The sequence below is a fragment of the Oncorhynchus gorbuscha genome, linkage group LG09, assembly GCF_021184085.1.
Source record: "Oncorhynchus gorbuscha isolate QuinsamMale2020 ecotype Even-year linkage group LG09, OgorEven_v1.0, whole genome shotgun sequence".
Taxonomy (NCBI): Eukaryota; Metazoa; Chordata; class Actinopteri; order Salmoniformes; family Salmonidae; genus Oncorhynchus; species Oncorhynchus gorbuscha.
Window position 1 is genome coordinate 94,321,915 of NC_060181.1, and position 19,649 is coordinate 94,341,563.

Sequence of the window (19,649 nt, forward strand, 5' to 3'; positions counted from 1 at the left end):
TGTTTTTTTCCACTTTTGCCAGTATCACAAGTATTTACTGTACACGAGGCTAATTATGTGTTGAGGAAATGTTTGATCGAGTTGCATCCCATAGGGTGGTGCACAGTTGGCACAGCGTCGTCCGGGTTTGGCCCCGGGGTAGGCCATCGTTAACTACTTTCCGTAGTTAAATAAAGGTTACATTGTGACGCATTTCAGTCTCATATTTACAGTGCATTTCAGTTTCATATTTACAGTGCATTTCAGTTTCATATTTACAGTGCATTTCAGTTTCCTATTTACAGTGCATTTCAGTTTCATATTTACAGTGCATTTCAGTTTCATATTTACAGTGCATTTCAGTTTCATATTTACAGTGCATTTCAGTTCCATATTTACAGTGCATTTCAGTTCCATATTTACAGTGCATTTCAGTTCCATATTTACAGTGCATTTCAGTTCCATATTTACAGTGCATTTCAGTTCCATATTTACAGTGCATTCGGAAAATATTCAGGCCGCTTTACTCTTTTCACTTTTTGTTACGTTGCAACATTATTCTGAAATGGATAAGAAAAACAGGTCCACATGGGCAGGATATAACCCCACCCACTTTTCCGAAGCACAGCCCCCACACCACTAGAGGGATATCTTCAACCACCAACCTATTACCCTGAGACAAGGCCGAGTATAGCCCACGAGGATCTCCCCCACGGCACGAACCCGGACAGGAAGATCACGTCAGTGACTCAACCCACTCAAGTGACGCACCCCTCCTAGGGACGGCATGGAAGAGCACCAGTGACTCAGCCCCCCCGTAACAGGGTCAGAGGCAGAGAATCCCAGTGGAGAAAGAGGAGAACCGGCCAGGCAGAGAGAACAAGGACGGTTTGTCGCTCCAGTGCCTTTCACCCCCATATGCCTTGAAATATGCAGATCGACGGATTACAAGTAAACCTACATTGTAAAACTTCTGACAGCCAACTTTATACCACTTTCAGAAGGCATGGGTCATTAACTCATTGTCAACATGACTCTGCCGTTGTGCTGTAGAATTTGTGAATTTTGTGTCTTGTATAATACATCTAGGTTGACGGTGAGTTTATACTTGGATAAAGTGTAGATTTTTTGTTAACTGTAATTTAGTTGGTTATGTTCCAAAATTCCCTCCATCTTGTGCTGATGTCAGTTATTTTTTAAATCTTGGCTCCAATAGTTGATATATTTTTCTTAGAGGTTGTCAGTTGGAAAAGGTTTTCTATATCTTACCTGTCATATGAGTGTATTTTTCTGACCCAGATTCCCTCAATATTTCTCCGCTGTCCAAAAGCTTTCAGGTTGGATTTTCGTGATATACAACTTTTAGGTTGCAGGAAGTTTTCATACCCCTTGATTTATTGCACATTTTGTTGTTGCCTAAATTTCAAAATGGATTATATGTTTTCTCACCCATTGTGACAATGTGTAAACATGATTTTAGAAATGTTTACAAATGTTTTTGAAAATGAAATACAGAATTATCTAATTTACATAAGTTTGTAGAAGCAGCTCTGACAGCTGTGGGGCTTTCTGGGTAAGTCTCTTAAGAGCTTTGCACACCTGGATTGTACAATATTTTCACATTAATCTTTTCAAAAATGTTTCAGGCTCTGTCACGTTGGTTGTTCATCATTGCTAGACAGCCTTTTTCAAGTCTTTCCATAGATGCTCAAGCAGATTGAAGTCGAAACGGTCACTCGGGAAAATTCTATGTTTTCTTGGAAAGCAACTCCAGTGTATATTTGGCCTTGTGTTTTAGGTTGTTGTCCTGCTGAAAGGTGAATTTGTCTCCCAGTGTCTGTGGGAAAGCAGACTGAACCAGGTTTTCCGCTAGGATTATATCTGTGCTTAGCTCTATTCCATTTCATTTTATCCCCAAACAAACGTCCTTGCCGATGACAAGCATACCCATAACATGATGCAGCGACGACCATGCTTGAAAACATGAAGAGCGGTACTCAGTGATGTGTTGGATTTGCCCCAAACATAAGGCTTTGTATTCAGGACAAGGTTAATTTCTTTTCAGTTGTTTTAGTGTATTGTTGCTAAACGGAATGCATGTTTTGGAATATTTTAACTTCTTTTCACTCTGTCAATAAGGTTAGTATTGTGGAGTAACTACTGTTGATTCATCCTCGGTGTTCTCCTATCACAGCCATCTGTAACTGTTTTAAAGTCACCATTGGCCTCATGGTGAAAATCCTTGAGCAGTTTCCTTTCTCTCCGGAAACTGAGTTAGGAAAGACGCCTGTATCTTTGTAGTGACTGGGTGTATTGATACAACATCCAAGGTGTAATTAATAACTTCACCATTTTTAAAGGGATATTCTGTGTCAGCTTTATTTATGTTTTACCCATCTACCAATAGGTGCCATTGGTTGCAAGGCATTGGAAAACCTCCCTGATCTTTCTGGTTGACTCTGTGTTTATAAATACACTGCTCGACTGAGGGACTTTACAGATAATTGTATGTTAAACACTATTATTGCACACAGAGTGAGTCCAGGCAAGTTATTATGGGACATGTTAAGCACATTTGACTCCTGAACATATTTAGGCTTGTCATAACAAAGGGGTTGAATACTTAGAGACATTTCATCTTTTCATCTTTTTTTTATTTTTAACCAATTAGAAAAATTTGAAAAAACATAATTCCACTTTGACATTATGTGATATAGTGTATAGGCCAATGACACAGAATCTCAATGTCACCCATTTTAAATTCTGGCTGTAACAACAACTCACTGAGGAAAATGTCAAAGGGGGGTGTGAATACCTTCTGAAGGCACTGTGTTTGAAAACATCTACACTCTTCAGTCTAAAAAAAAAAAGATTAAAAAAATTCTGTCATGGAAATAATAGTATTTCCCATTACAGCGCCATTAACGGTTTCTCTGCCTTGAGTTTTCCACGTAGGCCTATTCTAATTCTAGAAAATCCATCCAAGGATAGTTAGATAGGGTTGTGTCTCTAGGGAGTGATATTGGTTATTGTAGAAAACATTTAATTTTTCTTCCATTTTTTGTTCTAAACTATGAAGTTGTTGATTTTGTTCGCTTTTTTTTCCTTTTGAAAACGAACACGTGAAAAGATTCTGTGAAATAAAATAATTCTGGGCATTGAGAATGCGAGAGTGTAACAGAGGTTCTGAAAAGACCACGACTGACCTTATGAAAGTTGCTCTGGTTTGAACCTAAGCTCCAGGTCATGTAAATATGAAGGAGATAAGGACCATGTACTGCATGTCATTAATTATTAAAGTTTTGAATGGTCATCGCCACACTGTACAGTTGGGCCCATGCAAGAGCAGAGTTTAAGGCATGAACTTAGGTGGAAACAAACTATTTGCTATTTGAAGAATCTCAAATCTAAAATATATATATATTTTTTTGTTTGTTTACTACATGTGTTACGTTGTCATTTTTGATGTCTTCACTATTATTCTAAAATGTAGAAAATTGTAAAAAATAAAGAAAAACCATTGAATGAGTCGGTGTTGTAAAACGTTTGACAGGTAGTGTATATAATACCGTTCAGGTAATCAGTCCAGACTCTTATGAATTTGAAATTTGACGATTGATAATTCTCTCTTCTTCTCGGCGGAGGAACTGTTTTGTTGTTGACGAGTTAGCCCCGTTCAACATCAACGCATCGTGCCGACAACATCAAAACAACCTTTCCAGACTCTGAAGTCAGGAGGACTTTGAGTTTGGTATCAGGAACGATCAAGCACGTCAACATAAAAAGGGTTAGGGTTAGCCCTTTAACAATGTCTCGAGGACAGACTTCGTAAATATTGAACTTCTGACAAAATTATGCATGATTTTAGCTTTAGGTTTATGCTGCACTTTGTTCCTTTTTAATGATGATATGACTTTATCCCTTAACACTGCATTTCTCAATTGCTCAGAAAACAGATCTCTCTCTCTCTCTCTCTCTCTCTCTCTCTCTCTCTCTCTCTCTCTCTCTCTCTCTCTCTCTCTCTCTCTCTCTCGGTCTCTCTCTCTCTCTCTCTCTCTCTCTCTCTCTCTCTCTCTCTCTCTCTCTCTCTCTCTCTCTCTCTCTCTCTCTCTCTGTCTCTGTCTCTCTCTCTCTCTCTCGGTCTCTCTCTCTCTGTCTCTCTCTCTCTGTCTCTCTCTCTCTCTCTCTCTCTCTCTCTCTCTCTCTCTCTCTCTCTCTCTCTCTCTCTCTCTCTCTCTCTCTCTCTCTCTCTCTCTCTCTCTCTCTCTCTCTCTCTCTCTCTCTCTCTCTCTCTCTCTCTCTCTCTCTCTCTCTCTCTCTCTCTCTCTCTCTCTCTCTCTCTCTCTCTCTCTCTGTCTCTGTCTCTCTCTCTCTCGGTCTCTCTCTCTCTGTCTCTGTCTCTCTCTCTCTCTCTCTCTCTCTCTCTCTCTCTGTCTCTCTCTCTAGCTCCCTCTCTCTCTCTCTAGCTCTCTCTCGCCTTCCCTCTCTCTCACACACTCTCTCTCTCTCTCTCTAGCTCCCTCGCCCTCTCTCTCTCTCACACACTCTCTCTCTCTCTCTCTAGCTCCCTCGCCCTCTCTCTCTCTCTCTCTCTCTCTCTCCTCTCTCTCTCTCTCTCTCTCTCTCTCTCTCTCTCTCTCTCTCTCTCTCTCTCTCTCTAGCTCTAGCTCTCTCTCTCTCTCTCTCTCTCTCTCTCTCTCTCTCTCTCTCTCTCTCTCTCTCTCTCTCTCTCTCTCTCTCTCTCTCTCTCTCTCTCTCTCTCACACACTCTCTCTCTCTAGCTCCCTCTCTCTCTCTCTCTAGCTCTCTCTCTCCTTCTCTCTCTCTCACACTCTCTCTCTCTCTCTCTAGCTCCCTCTCCCTCTCTCTCTCTCCTCTCTCTCTCTCTCTCTCTCTCTCTCTCTCTCTCTCTCTCTCTCTCTCTCTCTCTCTCTCTCTCTCTCTCTCTCTCTCTCTCTCTCTCTCTCTCTCTCTCTCTCTTAATCGACATCCACGTCTTCGGTGCCAGGGAGCAGTTGTTGGGGGGGGGGGGGGGTTTAACCGCCTTGCTCATGTGCAGAATAGCAGATTGATTTGATTTCGAAGGCAACCCTGCCATTAACTACCTGTCATTTTCAATTAGTTTCTATCTATGTTATGACATGGTTTAAAGCCTATGCCGCAACAAGTGCAATGTAAGAACAATCAACACAGACAACTGAGCAATGGTCACTAAATATCCAGAGAGAAAACACCACTGGCAGCATATTTCACTGGTGTATTTTGTCAGAGTAAGATCGGGATAGATTTCACTGCGTCTTGTGGATTTGGCCGTGTAGGCTTGGTTATCAGCTGGGTGAAATTGAGCTCAGCACAAAATATCTTTCAATACAATTCAGACTAAGATAGTCCTTTGTTATTAATAGTTCAAAGTTATCATTCTTAGATTAAAAAGTTAAACAGTTTGTCAGGAGAACATGGGGGAAAGCCGAGGGAGCAGGGTGATTTAAATTCCCACTAACGTTAGCTGGATGTTAATACCAAAGCCAACATAGATTTTCAAACTGGCTCCAGGTCATCTACAATTCCATGCTAGGTAAAGCTCCGCCTTATCTCAGTTCAGCACCCATCCGTAGCACGCGCTCCAGCAGGTGTATCTCACTGATCATCCCTAAAGCCAACACCTCATTTGGCCGCCTTTCCTTCCAGTTCTCTGCTGCCTGTGACTGGAACGAATTGAAAAAATCGTTGAAGTTGGAGACTTTTATCTCCCTCATCAACTTTAAACATCTGCTATCTGAGCAGCTAACCGATCGTTGCAGCTGTACATAGCCCATCTGTAAATAGCCCACCCAATCTACCTACCTCATCCCCATACTGCTTTTATTTATTTAATGTTCTGCTCTTTTGCACACCAATATCTCTACCTGTACATGACCATCTGATCATTTATCACTCCAGTGTTAATCTGCTAAATTGTAATTATTCGCCTACCTCCTCATGACTATTGCACATAATGTATATAGACTTTTTCTTCCTATTTTTTTTCTACTGTGTTATTGACTTGTTTATTGTTTATTCCATGTGTAACTCTGTGTTTGTTGTCTGTTCACACTGCTTTGCTTTATCTTGGCCAGGTCGCAGTTGTAAATGAGAACTTGTTCTCAACTAGTCTACCTGTGTCATGTTTTGTCTTATTTTGTCTTGTCATTTTGCTTTTCCCTCTGTTCGTTTTCCCCCTGCTGGTCTTTTTAGGTTCGTTCCCCTCTTTCTCTCTTCCTCCCTCTCTCTCTTCTCTCTATCGCTCCGTTCCTGCTCCCAGCTGTTCCTATTCCCCTAAATCAATCATTTAGTCTTCCCACACCTGTTCCCTATCTTTCCCCCTGATTAGAGTCCCTATTTCTCCCCTTGTTTTCCGTTTCTGCCCTGTCGGATCCTTGTCTATTGTTCACCGTGCTGTGTCTGTGTATCGCCCTGTCGTGTCGTGTTTCCCTCAGATGCTGCGTGGTGAGCAGGTGTCTGAGTCTGCTACGTTCAAGTGCCTTCCCGAGGCAACCTGCAGTTCATGATCGAGTCTCCAGTCTGTTCTCGTCATTACGAGTGGAATTATGCTTTATGATTGTAGATTTACTTTACTGGATTAAAGACTCTGTTTTCGCCAAGTTGCTTTTGGGTCCTCATTCACCTGCATAACAGAAGGATCCGACCAAGAATGGACCCAGCGACTATGGATTCTCTCTACTCTACTCTCGAGTTCCAGGGAGCGATGCTCGGCAGACACGAGCAGGAATTGTCTGCTGCTCGGCATGCCGTTGAGACCCTGGCCGCTCAGGTCTCCGACCTCTCAGGACAGTATCAGAGTCTTCGTCTCGTGTCACCAGCTACTTCCGGTTCTTCCGAGCCTCTGGAACCTAGGGTTAATAACCCACCATGTTATTCTGGGCAGCCCACTGAGTGCCGCTCCTTTCTCACCCAGTGTGATATTGTGTTCTCTCTCCAACCCAACACATACTCAAGAGAGAGAGCTCGGATTGCCTACGTCATATCACTCCTTACTGGTCGGGCTCGGCAGTGGGGCACAGCTATCTGGGAGGCAAGCGCTGAGTGTACTAACAATTATCTGAACTTTAAAGAGGAGATGATAAGGGTTTTGATCGCTCAGTTTTTGGGAAAGAAGCTTCCTGGTCCCTGTCTTCCCTATGTCAAGGTAATCGATCCATAACGGATTACTCTATAGAGTTTCGCACTCTTGCTGCCTCCAGTAACTGGAACGAGCAGGCGTTGCTCGCTCGTTTTCTGGAGGGACTCCACGCTAAGGTTAAGGATGAGATTCTCTCTCGGGAGGTTCCATCCAGCGTGGATTCTTTGATTGAACTCGCTATTCGCATTGAACGACGGGTAGATCTTCGTCACCGAGCTCATAGAAGAGAGCTCGCGTTAACTGTGTCTCCCTCTCTCCGACACTACCGTCTTTCCCCACTGACTCAGGTGTTGAGCCCATGCAGCTGGGGGGTATTCGCATCTCGACTAAGGAGAGGGAACGGAGAATCACCAACCGCCTCTGTCTCTATTGCGGTTCCGCTGGTCATTTTGTCATTTCATGTCCAGTTAAAGGCCAGAGCTCATCAGTAAGCGGAGGGCGACTGATAAGCGCTACTAGACGGTCCTCTCCGTCAAGTACATGTACTACCTTACCAGTCCATCTACGCTGGACGGGATCGGCAGCTTCCTGCAGTGCATTAATAGACTCTGGGGCAGAGGGCTGTTTTATGGACGAAGCCTGGGCGCGGGAACATGACATTCCTCTCAGACAGTTAGGGGAGCCCACGGTCATGTTTGCCTTGGATGGTAGTCCTCTCCCCAGTATATTATATGAAACACTACCTTTAACCCTCACTGTATCTGGTAACCATAGTGAGACCATTTCTTTTTGATTTTTTGTTCACCTTTTACACCTGTTGTTTTGGGTCATCCCTGGCTAGTGTGTCATAATCCTTCTTTTGATTGGTCTAGTAATTCTATCCTTTCCTGGAACGTTTCTTGTCATGTGACGTGTTTAATGTCTGCTATTTCTCCTGTTTGTTCTGTCCCCTCTTCTCAGGAGGAACCTGGTGATTTGACAGGAGTGCCGGAGGAATATCATGGTCTGCGCACGGTCTTCAGTCGGTCCAGAACCAACTCCCTTCCTCCTCACCGGTCGTATGATTGTTGTTCTGATCTCTTCAAGAAGCGTTTTGCATCCGCTCCTATCCTTGTTGCACCTGACGTCACTAAACAGTTTATTGTTGAGGTTGACGCGTCGGGGGTGGGCGTGGGAGCCATTCTGTCCCAGCGCTCCGATACTGACGATGGGGTCCACCCTTGTGCGTATTTTTCTCATCGCCTGTCACCGTCGGAACGTAACTATGATGTGGCTAACCGCGAACTGCTCGCCATCCGTTTAGCCCTAGGCAAATGGCGACAGTGGTTGGAGGGGGCGACCGTTCCTTTTGTCGTTTGGACTGACCAAAAGAACCTTGAGTACATCCGTTATGCCAAACGACTGAATGCGCGTCATGCTCGTTGGGCGTTGTTTTTCGCTCGTTTCGAGTTCGTTATTTCTTATTGCCCGGGTACTAAGAACACCAAGCCTCATGCTTTATCCCGTCTCTTTAGTTCTTCTGTGGCTTCTACCGATCCCGAGGGATCCTTCCTGTTGGGCGTGTTGTCGGGTTGACTGTCTGGGGAATTGAGAGACAGGTTAAGCAAGCACTCACGCACACTGCGTCGCCGCGCGCTTGTCCTAGTAACCTTCTTTTCGTTCCTGTTTCTACTCGTCTGGCTGTTCTTCAGTGGGCTCACTCTGCCAAGTTAGCTGGCCATCCCGGCGTTCGGGGTACGCTTGCTTCTATTCGCCAGCGGTTTTGGTGGCCTACTCAGGAGCGTGACACGCGCCGTTTCGTGGCTGCGTGTTCAGACTGCGCGCAGAAGAAGTCTGGTAATTTTTTTTCTGCTTCTGCTCCTGGTCTTGCTGGGTCTCAGTCTGTTCCCTGCCATCGCATCTCTCCTGTTCTTGTTCCTGCCCTTGCTGTGTCTCAATCTGTCCCTAGTTGTTACTCTCCTGGCCTGTTTGGTCCTGTTTGCTCTAAAGCTTTCAGTTCTCTACCCGTGTCTCATTTTTTTTTTAGAGTAGTACCCTAGTTTCCCTTTTTATCGTTTTTCGTTACGGTCCTGAGGAGAGGAGTTGGGTTCTTTCTCGGGACGTGCTGGACCGTTTGTGATCTATGATTTCCTCCGTTGCCGCCAGTGTTCCTCCTCGAGAGCGCCAGGAGGCGCTCGGTGAGTGGGGGGGGTACTGTCATGTTTTGTCTTATTTTGTCTTGTCATTTTGCTTTTCCCTCTGTTCGTTTTCCCCCTGCTGGTCTTTTTAGGTTCGTTCCCCTCTTTCTCTCTTCCTCCCTCTCTCTCTTCTCTCTATCGCTCCGTTCCTGCTCCCAGCTGTTCCTATTCCCCTAAATCAATCATTTAGTCTTCCCACACCTGTTCCCTATCTTTCCCCCTGATTAGAGTCCCTATTTCTCCCCTTGTTTTCCGTTTCTGCCCTGTCGGATCCTTGTCTATTGTTCACCGTGCTGTGTCTGTGTATCGCCCTGTCGTGTCGTGTTTCCCTCAGATGCTGCGTGGTGAGCAGGTGTCTGAGTCTGCTACGTTCAAGTGCCTTCCCGAGGCAACCTGCAGTTCATGATCGAGTCTCCAGTCTGTTCTCGTCATTACGAGTGGAATTATGCTTTATGATTGTAGATTTACTTTACTGGATTAAAGACTCTGTTTTCGCCAAGTTGCTTTTGGGTCCTCATTCACCTGCATAACAACCTGGTTAAACAAACTGCTTAGGGACAGAGGTGAATTACAGAAACATTTAAATGAACTATTATTTGATAAAACATTGAATTTGGTCTTTACTTCTATAGCCCATAGAAACACATTGATTAACACATTGAATTTGGTCTTTACTTCTATAGCCCATAGAAACGCATTGAGTAACACATTCATAAATGGCAAAAGAAAAAGACAGTCAAAAAATAAATCAGAAGTAATACGGTTTTGAAGTGTCTGTCCTTATATTGTAGTTTTTTTTGGACACATATTTAACCCCTTATTTTTGTTGGCACAAAACGACCTCCCTACTTCCAGACCAGTTCCGTCACACCTGTGGGGGTTGTAGAGAGTCTGGTAGAGAGTCTTCTAGAGAGTCTGGTAGAGAGTCTTCTAGAGTCTTCTAGAGAGTCTGGTAGAGAGTCTTCTAGAGAGTCTGGTAGAGTCTGGTAGAGAGTCTGGTAGAGAGTCTGGTAGAGAGACTGGTAGAGAGTCTGGTAGAGAGTCTGGTAGAGAGTCTGGTAGAGAGTCTGGTAGAGAGTCTGGTAGAGAGTCTTCTAGAGAGTCTTCTAGAGTCTGGTAGAGAGTCTGGTAGATAGTCTGATAGAGAGTCTGGTAGAGAGTCTTGTAGAGAGTCTGGTAGAGAGTCTGGTAGAGAGTCTGGTAGAGAGTCTAGTAGAGAGTCTGGTAGAGAGTCTGGTAGAGAGTCTGGTAGAGAGTCTTCTAGAGTCTTCTAGAGAGTCTGGTAGAGAGTCTTCTAGAGTCTTCTAGAGAGTCTGGTAGAGAGTCTGGTAGAGAGTCTGGTAGAGAGTCTAGTAGAGAGTCTGGTAGAGAGTCTGGTAGAGAGTCTGGTAGAGAGTCTGGTAGAGTCTTGTAGAGAGTCTGGTAGAGAGTCTGGTAGAGAGTCTGGTAGAGAGTCTTCTAGAGAGTCTTCTAGAGAGTCTGGTAGAGAGTCTGGTAGAGAGTCTGGTAGAGAGTCTGGTAGAGAGTCTTCTAGAGTCTGGTAGAGAGTCTGGTAGAGAGTCTTGTAGAGAGTCTGGTAGAGAGTCTTCTAGAGAGTCTGGTAGAGAGTCTGGTAGAGAGTCTGGTAGCGAGTCTGGTAGAGAGTCTTCTAGAGAGTCTGGTAGAGAGTCTGGTAGAGTCTGGTAGAGAGTCTGGTAGAGAGTCTGGTAGAGAGTCTTCTAGAGTCTGGTAGAGAGTCTGGTAGAGAGTCTGGTAGAGAGTCTGGTAGAGATTCTGGTAGAGTCTGATAGAGAGTCGTCTAGAGAGACTGGTAGAGAGTCTTCTAGAGAGACTGGTAGAGAGTCTGGTAGCGAGTCTGGTAGAGAGTCTTCTAGAGAGTCTGGTAGAGAGTCTGGTAGAGTCTGGTAGAGAGTCTGGTAGAGAGTCTGGTAGAGAGTCTTCTAGAGTCTGGTAGAGAGTCTGGTAGAGAGTCTGGTAGAGAGTCTGGTAGAGAGTATTCTAGAGAGACTGGTAGAGATTCTTCTAGAGAGACTGGTAGAGAGTCTGGTAGAGAGTCTGGTAGAGAGTCTTCTAGAGAGACTGGTAGAGAGTCTGTTAGAGTCTGGTAGAGAGTCTGGTAGAGAGTCTGGTAGAGAGTCTGGTAGAGAGTCTGGTAGAGTCTGGTAGAGAGTCTGGTAGAGAGACTGGTAGAGAGACTGGTAGAGAGTCTGGTAGATAGTCTGGTAGAGAGTCTTCTAGAGAGTCTGGTAGAGTCTGGTAGAGAGTCTGGTAGAGAGTCTGGTAGAGTCTGGTAGAGAGTCTGGTAGAGAGTCTGGTAGAGAGTCTGGTAGATAGTCTGGTAGAGAGTCTGGTAGAGAGTCTGGTAGAGAGTCTGGTAGAGAGTCTTCTAGAGAGTCTGGTAGAGAGTCTGGTAGAGAGTCTGGTAGAGAGTCTTCTAGAGAGTCTGGTAGAGAGTCTGGTAGAGTCTGGTAGAGTCTGGTAGAGAGTCTGGTAGAGAGACTTCTGGAGAGACTGGTAGAGAGTCTTCTAGAGAGACTGGTAGAGAGTCTGGTAGAGAGTCTGGTAGAGAGTCTTCTAGAGAGACTGGTAGAGAGTCTGATAGAGAGTCTGGTAGAGAGTCTGGTAGAGTTTGGTAGAGAGTCTTCTAGAGAGACTGGTAGAGAGTCTGGTAGAGTCTGGTAGAGAGTCTGGTAGAGTTTGGAAGAGAGTCTGGTAGAGAGTCTTCTAGAGAGACAGGTAGATAGTCTGGTAGAGTCTGGTAGAGAGTCTGGTAGAGAGTCTGGTAGAGAGACTGGTAGAGAGACTGGTAGAGAGTCTGGTAGAGAGTCTGGTAGAGAGTCTTCTAGAGAGTCTGGTAGAGTCTGGTAGAGAGTCTGGTAGAGAGTCTGGTAGAGTCTGGTAGAGAGTCTGGTAGAGAGTCTGGTAGAGAGTCTGGTAGAGAGTCTTCTAGATAGTCTGGTAGAGAGTCTGGTAGAGAGTCTGGTAGAGAGTCTTCTAGAGAGTCTGGTAGAGAGTCTGGTAGAGTCTGGTAGAGAGTCTGGTAGAGAGTCTGGTAGAGAGTCTTCTAGAGTCTGGTAGAGAGTCTGGTAGAGAGTCTGGTAGAGAGTCTGGTAGAGAGTCTGGTAGAGAGTCTTCTAGAGAGACTGGTAGAGAGTCTTCTAGAGAGACTGGTAGAGAGTCTGGTAGAGAGTCTGGTAGAGAGTCTTCTAGAGAGACTGGTAGAGAGTCTGGTAGAGAGTCTGGTAGAGAGTCTGGTAGAGTCTGGTAGAGAGTCTTCTAGAGAGACTGGTAGAGAGTCTGGTAGAGTCTGGTAGAGAGTCTGGTAGAGTCTGGTAGAGAGTCTGGTAGAGAGTCTGGTAGAGAGTCTGGTAGAGAGTCTTCTAGAGAGACTGGTAGAGAGTCTGGTAGAGTCTGGTAGAGAGTCTGGTAGAGTCTGGTAGAGAGTCTGGTAGAGTCTGGTAGAGAGTCTGGTAGAGAGTCTTCTAGAGAGACTGGTAGAGAGTCTGGTAGAGAGTCTGGTAGAGAGTCTGGTAGAGTCTGGTAGAGAGTCTTCTAGAGAGACTGGTGGAGAGTCTGGTAGAGTCTGGTAGAGAGTCTGGTAGAGTCTGGTAGAGAGTCTTCTAGAGAGACTGGTAGAGAGTCTGGTAGAGAGTCTGGTAGAGAGTCTGGTAGAGAGTCTGGTAGAGAGTCGTCTAGAGAGACTGGTAGAGAGTCTGGTAGAGAGTCTGGTAGAGAGTCTGGTAGAGAGTCTGGTAGAGAGTCTTCTAGAGAGTCTGGTAGAGAGTCTGGTAGAGAGTCTGGTAGAGAGTCTTCTAGAGAGTCTGGTAGAGAGTCTGGTAGAGTCTGGTAGAGAGTCTGGTATAGAGTCTGGTAGAGAGTCTTGTAGAGTGTCTGGTAGAGAGTCTGGTAGAGAGTCTGGTAGAGAGTCTGGTAGAGAGTCTGGTAGAGTCTGGTAGAGAGTCTGGTAGAGAGTCTGGTAGAGAGTCTTCTAGAGTCTGGTAGAGAGTCTGGTAGAGAGTCTGGTAGAGAGTCTGGTAGAGAGTCTGGTAGAGAGTCTTCTAGAGAGACTGGTAGAGAGTCTGGTAGAGTCTGGTAGAGAGTCTGGTAGAGTCTGGTAGAGAGTCTGGTAGAGTCTGGTAGAGAGTCTGGTAGAGAGTCTTCTAGAGAGACTGGTAGAGAGTCTGGTAGAGTCTGGTAGAGAGTCTGGTAGAGTCTGGTAGAGAGTCTTCTAGAGAGACTGGTGGAGAGTCTGGTAGAGTCTGGTAGAGAGTCTTCTAGAGAGTCTGGTAGAGAGTCTGGTAGAGAGTCTGGTAGAGAGTCTGGTAGAGAGTCTTCTAGAGAGTCTGGTAGAGAGTCTGGTAGAGTCTGGTAGAGAGTCTGGTATAGAGTCTGGTAGAGAGTCTTGTAGAGTGTCTGGTAGAGAGTCTGGTAGAGAGTCTGGTAGAGAGTCTGGTAGAGAGTCTGGTAGAGTCTGGTAGAGAGTCTGGTAGAGAGTCTGGTAGAGAGTCTTCTAGAGTCTGGTAGAGAGTCTGGTAGAGAGTCTGGTAGAGAGTCTGGTAGAGAGTCTGGTAGAGAGTCTTCTAGAGAGACTGGTAGAGAGTCTTCTAGAGAGTCTGGTAGAGAGTCTGGTAGAGAGTCTGGTAGAGTCTGGTAGAGAGTCTGGTAGAGAGACTGGTAGAGAGTCTGGTAGAGTCTGGTAGAGAGTCTGGTAGAGTCTGGTAGAGAGTCTGGTAGAGAGTCTGGTAGAGAGTCTGGTAGAGAGTCCTCTAGAGAGACTGGTAGAGAGTCTGGTAGAGTCTGGTAGAGAGTCTGGTAGAGTCTGGTAGAGAGTCTGGTAGAGAGTCTGGTAGAGAGACTGGTAGAGAGTCTGGTAGAGAGTCTGGTAGAGAGTCTGGTAGAGTCTGGTAGAGATTCTTCTAGAGAGACTGGTGGAGAGTCTGGTAGAGTCTGGTAGAGAGTCTGGTAGAGTCTGGTAGAGAGTCTGGTAGAGAGTCTTCTAGAGAGTCTGGTAGAGAGTCTGGTAGAGAGTCTGGTAGAGAGTCTGGTAGAGAGACTGGTAGAGAGTCTGGTAGAGTGTCTGGTAGAGAGTCGTCTAGAGAGACTGGTAGAGAGTCTGGTAGAGAGTCTGGTAGAGAGTCTGGTAGAGAGTCTGGTAGAGAGTCTGGTAAAGAGTCTGGTAGAGAGTCTGGTAGAGAGTCTTCTAGAGAGTCTGGTAAGAGAGTCTGGTAGAGAGTCTTGTAGAGAGTCTGGTAGAGAGTCTGGTAGAGAGTCTGGTAGAGAGTCTTCTAGAGAGTCTGGTAGAGAGTCTGGTAGAGAGTCTGGTAGAGAGTCTGGTAGAGAGTCTGGTGGAGAGTCTTCTAGAGAGTCTGGTAGAGAGTCTGGTAGAGAGTCTGGTAGACAGTCTGGTAGAGAGTCTGGTAGAGAGTCTTCTAGAGAGTCTGGTAGAGAGTCTGGTAGAGAGTCTGGTAGAGAGTCTTCTAGAGAGTCTGGTAGAGAGTCTTCTAGAGAGTCTGGTAGAGAGTCTTCTAGAGAGTCTGGTAGAGAGTCTGGTAGAGAGTCTGGTAGAGAGTCTGGTAGAGAGTCATCTAGAGAGTCTGGTAGAGAGTCTGGTAGAGAGTCTGGTAGAGTCTGGTAGAGTCTGGTAGAGAGTCTGGTAGAGAGTCTGGTAGAGAGTCTGGTAGAGAGTCTTGTAGAGAGTCTTGTAGAGAGTCTGGTAGAGAGTCTGGTAGAGAGTCTTCTAGAGAGTCTTGTAGAGAGTCTTGTAGAGTCTGGTAGAGAGTCTTCTAGAGAGTCTGGTAGAGAGTCTGGTAGAGAGTCTGGTAGAGAGTCTGGTAGAGAGTCTTGTAGAGAGTCTGGTAGAGAGTCTGGTAGAGAGTCTGGTAGAGAGACTTGTAGAGAGACTTGTAGAGTCTGGTATAGAGTCTGGTAGAGAGTCTGGTAGAGAGTCTGGTAGAGAGTCTGGTAGAGAGTCTTCTAGAGAGACTGGTAGAGAGTCTGGTAGAGAGTCTGGTAGAGTCTGGTAGAGAGTCTTCTAGAGAGACTGGTAGAGAGTCTGGTAGAGTCTGGTAGAGAGTCTGGTGGAGAGTCTTCTAGAGAGACTGGTAGAGAGTCTGGTAGAGAGTCTGGTAGAGAGTCTGGTAGAGAGTCTGGTAGAGAGTCTGGTAGAGAGTCTTCTAGAGAGTCTGGTAGAGAGTCTGGTAGAGAGTCTGGTAGACAGTCTGGTAGAGAGTCTGGTAGAGAGTCTTCTAGAGAGTCTGGTAGAGAGTCTGGTAGAGAGTCTGGTAGAGAGTCTGGTAGAGAGTCTTGTAGAGAGTCTGGTAGAGAGTCTTCTAGAGTCTGGTAGAGAGTCTGGTAGAGAGTCTGGTAGAGAGTCTGGTGGAGAGTCTTCTAGAGAGACTGGTAAAGAGTCTTCTAGAGAGTCTGGTAGAGAGTCTGGTAGAGTCTGGTAGAGAGTCTTCTAGAGAGACTGGTAGAGAGTCTGGTAGAGTCTGGTAGAGAGTCTGGTAGAGTCTGGTAGAGAGTCTGGTAGAGAGTCTGGTAGAGAGTCTGGTAGAGAGTCTTCTAGAGAGACTGGTAGAGAGTCTGGTAGAGTCTGGTAGAGAGTCTGGTAGAGTCTGGTAGAGAGTCTTCTAGAGAGACTGGTAGAGAGTCTGGTAGAGAGTCTGGTAGAGAGTCTGGTAGAGTCTGGTAGAGAGTCTTCTAGAGAGACTGGTGGAGAGTCTGGTAGAGTCTGGTAGAGAGTCTGGTAGAGAGTCTGGTAGAGAGTCTGGTAGAGAGTCTGGTAGAGAGTCTTCTAGAGAGACTGGTAGAGAGTCTGGTAGAGAGTCTGGTAGAGAGTCTGGTAGAGAGTCTTCTAGAGAGTCTGGTAGAGAGTCTGGTAGAGAGTCGTCTAGAGAGACTGGTAGAGAGTCTTCTAGAGAGTCTTCTAGAGTCTGGTAGAGAGTCTGGTAGATAGTCTGATAGAGAGTCTGGTAGAGAGTCTTGTAGAGAGTCTGGTAGAGAGTCTGGTAGAGAGTCTGGTAGAGAGTCTAGTAGAGAGTCTGGTAGAGAGTCTGGTAGAGAGTCTGGTAGCGAGTCTGGTAGAGAGTCTTCTAGAGAGTCTGGTAGAGAGTCTGGTAGAGTCTGGTAGAGAGTCTGGTAGAGAGTCTGGTAGAGAGTCTTCTAGAGTCTGGTAGAGAGTCTGGTAGAGAGTCTGGTAGAGAGTCTGGTAGAGATTCTGGTAGAGTCTGATAGAGAGTCGTCTAGAGAGACTGGTAGAGAGTCTTCTAGAGAGACTGGTAGAGAGTCTGGTAGCGAGTCTGGTAGAGAGTCTTCTAGAGAGTCTGGTAGAGAGTCTGGTAGAGTCTGGTAGAGAGTCTGGTAGAGAGTCTGGTAGAGAGTCTTCTAGAGTCTGGTAGAGAGTCTGGTAGAGAGTCTGGTAGAGAGTATTCTAGAGAGACTGGTAGAGATTCTTCTAGAGAGACTGGTAGAGAGTCTGGTAGAGAGTCTGGTAGAGAGTCTTCTAGAGAGACTGGTAGAGAGTCTGGTAGAGTCTGGTAGAGAGTCTGGTAGAGAGTCTGGTAGAGAGTCTGGTAGAGAGTCTGGTAGAGTCTGGTAGAGAGTCTGGTAGAGAGACTGGTAGAGAGACTGGTAGAGAGTCTGGTAGATAGTCTGGTAGAGAGTCTTCTAGAGAGTCTGGTAGAGTCTGGTAGAGAGTCTGGTAGAGAGTCTGGTAGAGTCTGGTAGAGAGTCTGGTAGAGAGTCTGGTAGAGAGTCTGGTAGATAGTCTGGTAGAGAGTCTGGTAGAGAGTCTGGTAGAGAGTCTGGTAGAGAGTCTTCTAGAGAGTCTGGTAGAGAGTCTGGTAGAGAGTCTGGTAGAGAGTCTTCTAGAGAGTCTGGTAGAGAGTCTGGTAGAGTCTGGTAGAGAGTCTGGTAGAGAGTCTGGTAGAGAGACTTCTGGAGAGACTGGTAGAGAGTCTTCTAGAGAGACTGGTAGAGAGTCTGGTAGAGAGTCTGGTAGAGAGTCTTCTAGAGAGACTGGTAGAGAGTCTGATAGAGAGTCTGGTAGAGAGTCTGGTAGAGTTTGGTAGAGAGTCTTCTAGAGAGACTGGTAGAGAGTCTGGTAGAGTCTGGTAGAGAGTCTGGTAGAGTCTGGAAGAGAGTCTGGTAGAGAGTCTTCTAGAGAGACAGGTAGATAGTCTGGTAGAGTCTGGTAGAGAGTCTGGTAGAGAGTCTGGTAGAGAGACTGGTAGAGAGACTGGTAGAGAGTCTGGTAGAGAGTCTGGTAGAGAGTCTTCTAGAGAGTCTGGTAGAGTCTGGTAGAGAGTCTGGTAGAGAGTCTGGTAGAGTCTGGTAGAGAGTCTGGTAGAGAGTCTGGTAGAGAGTCTGGTAGAGAGTCTTCTAGATAGTCTGGTAGAGAGTCTGGTAGAGAGTCTGGTAGAGAGTCTGGTAGAGAGTCTTCTAGAGAGTCTGGTAGAGAGTCTGGTAGAGTCTGGTAGAGAGTCTGGTAGAGAGTCTGGTAGAGAGTCTTCTAGAGTCTGGTAGAGAGTCTGGTAGAGAGTCTGGTAGAGAGTCTGGTAGAGAGTCTTCTAGAGAGACTGGTAGAGAGTCTTCTAGAGAGACTGGTAGAGAGTCTGGTAGAGAGTCTGGTAGAGAGTCTTCTAGAGAGACTGGTAGAGAGTCTGGTAGAGAGTCTGGTAGAGAGTCTGGTAGAGTCTGGTAGAGAGTCTTCTAGAGAGACTGGTAGAGAGTCTGGTAGAGTCTGGTAGAGAGTCTGGTAGAGTCTGGTAGAGAGTCTGGTAGAGAGTCTGGTAGAGAGTCTGGTAGAGAGTCTTCTAGAGAGACTGGTAGAGAGTCTGGTAGAGTCTGGTAGAGAGTCTGGTAGAGTCTGGTAGAGAGTCTGGTAGAGTCTGGTAGAGAGTCTGGTAGAGAGTCTTCTAGAGAGACTGGTAGAGAGTCTGGTAGAGAGTCTGGTAGAGAGTCTGGTAGAGTCTGGTAGAGAGTCTTCTAGAGAGACTGGTGGAGAGTCTGGTAGAGTCTGGTAGAGAGTCTGGTAGAGTCTGGTAGAGAGTCTTCTAGAGAGACTGGTAGAGAGTCTGGTAGAGAGTCTGGTAGAGAGTCTGGTAGAGAGTCTGGTAGAGTCGTCTAGAGAGACTGGTAGAGAGTCTGGTAGAGAGTCTGGTAGAGAGTCTGGTAGAGAGTCTGGTAGAGAGTCTTCTAGAGAGTCTGGTAGAGAGTCTGGTAGAGAGTCTGGTAGAGAGTCTGGTAGAGAGTCTTCTAGAGAGTCTGGTAGAGAGTCTGGTAGAGTCTGGTAGAGAGTCTGGTATAGAGTCTGGTAGAGAGTCTTGTAGAGTGTCTGGTAGAGAGTCTGGTAGAGAGTCTGGTAGAGAGTCTGGTAGAGAGTCTGGTAGAGTCTGGTAGAGAGTCTGGTAGAGAGTCTGGTAGAGAGTCTTCTAGAGTCTGGTAGAGAGTCTGGTAGAGAGTCTGGTAGAGAGTCTGGTAGAGAGTCTGGTAGAGAGTCTTCTAGAGAGACTGGTAGAGAGTCTGGTAGAGTCTGGTAGAGAGTCTGGTAGAGTCTGGTAGAGAGTCTGGTAGAGTCTGGTAGAGAGTCTGGTAGAGAGTCTTCTAGAGAGACTGGTAGAGAGTCTGGTAGAGAGTCTGGTAGAGAGTCTGGTAGAGTCTGGTAGAGAGTCTTCTAGAGAGACTGGTGGAGAGTCTGGTAGAGTCTGGTAGAGAGTCTTCTAGAGAGTCTGGTAGAGAGTCTGGTAGAGAGTCTGGTAGAGAGTCTGGTAGAGAGTCTTCTAGAGAGTCTGGTAGAGAGTCTGGTAGAGTCTGGTAGAGAGTCTGGTATAGAGTCTGGTAGAGAGTCTTGTAGAGTGTCTGGTAGAGAGTCTGGTAGAGAGTCTGGTAGAGAGTCTGGTAGAGAGTCTGGTAGAGTCTGGTAGAGAGTCTGGTAGAGAGTCTGGTAGAGAGTCTTCTAGAGTCTGGTAGAGAGTCTGGTAGAGAGTCTGGTAGAGAGTCTGGTAGAGAGTCTGGTAGAGAGTCTTCTAGAGAGACTGGTAGAGAGTCTTCTAGAGAGTCTGGTAGAGAGTCTGGTAGAGAGTCTGGTAGAGTCTGGTAGAGAGTCTAGAGAGACTGGTAGAGAGTCTGGTAGAGTCTGGTAGAGAGTCTGGTAGAGTCTGGTAGAGAGTCTGGTAGAGAGTCTGGTAGAGAGTCTGGTAGAGAGTAGAGAGACTGGTAGAGAGTCTGGTAGAGTCTGGTAGAGAGTCTGGTAGAGTCTGGTAGAGAGTCTGGTAGAGAGTCTGGTAGAGAGACTGGTAGAGAGTCTGGTAGAGAGTCTGGTAGAGAGTCTGGTAGAGTCTGGTAGAGATTCTTCTAGAGAGACTGGTGGAGAG

General features: G+C 46.1%; 1 pseudogene; it reads left to right on the forward strand.

Annotated features, from left to right (window-relative positions):
• The first annotated feature begins 773 nt into the window (after positions 1–773).
• Positions 774–19,649, forward strand: part of LOC124044287 — a 51,451-nt pseudogene continuing 32,575 nt past the window's right edge.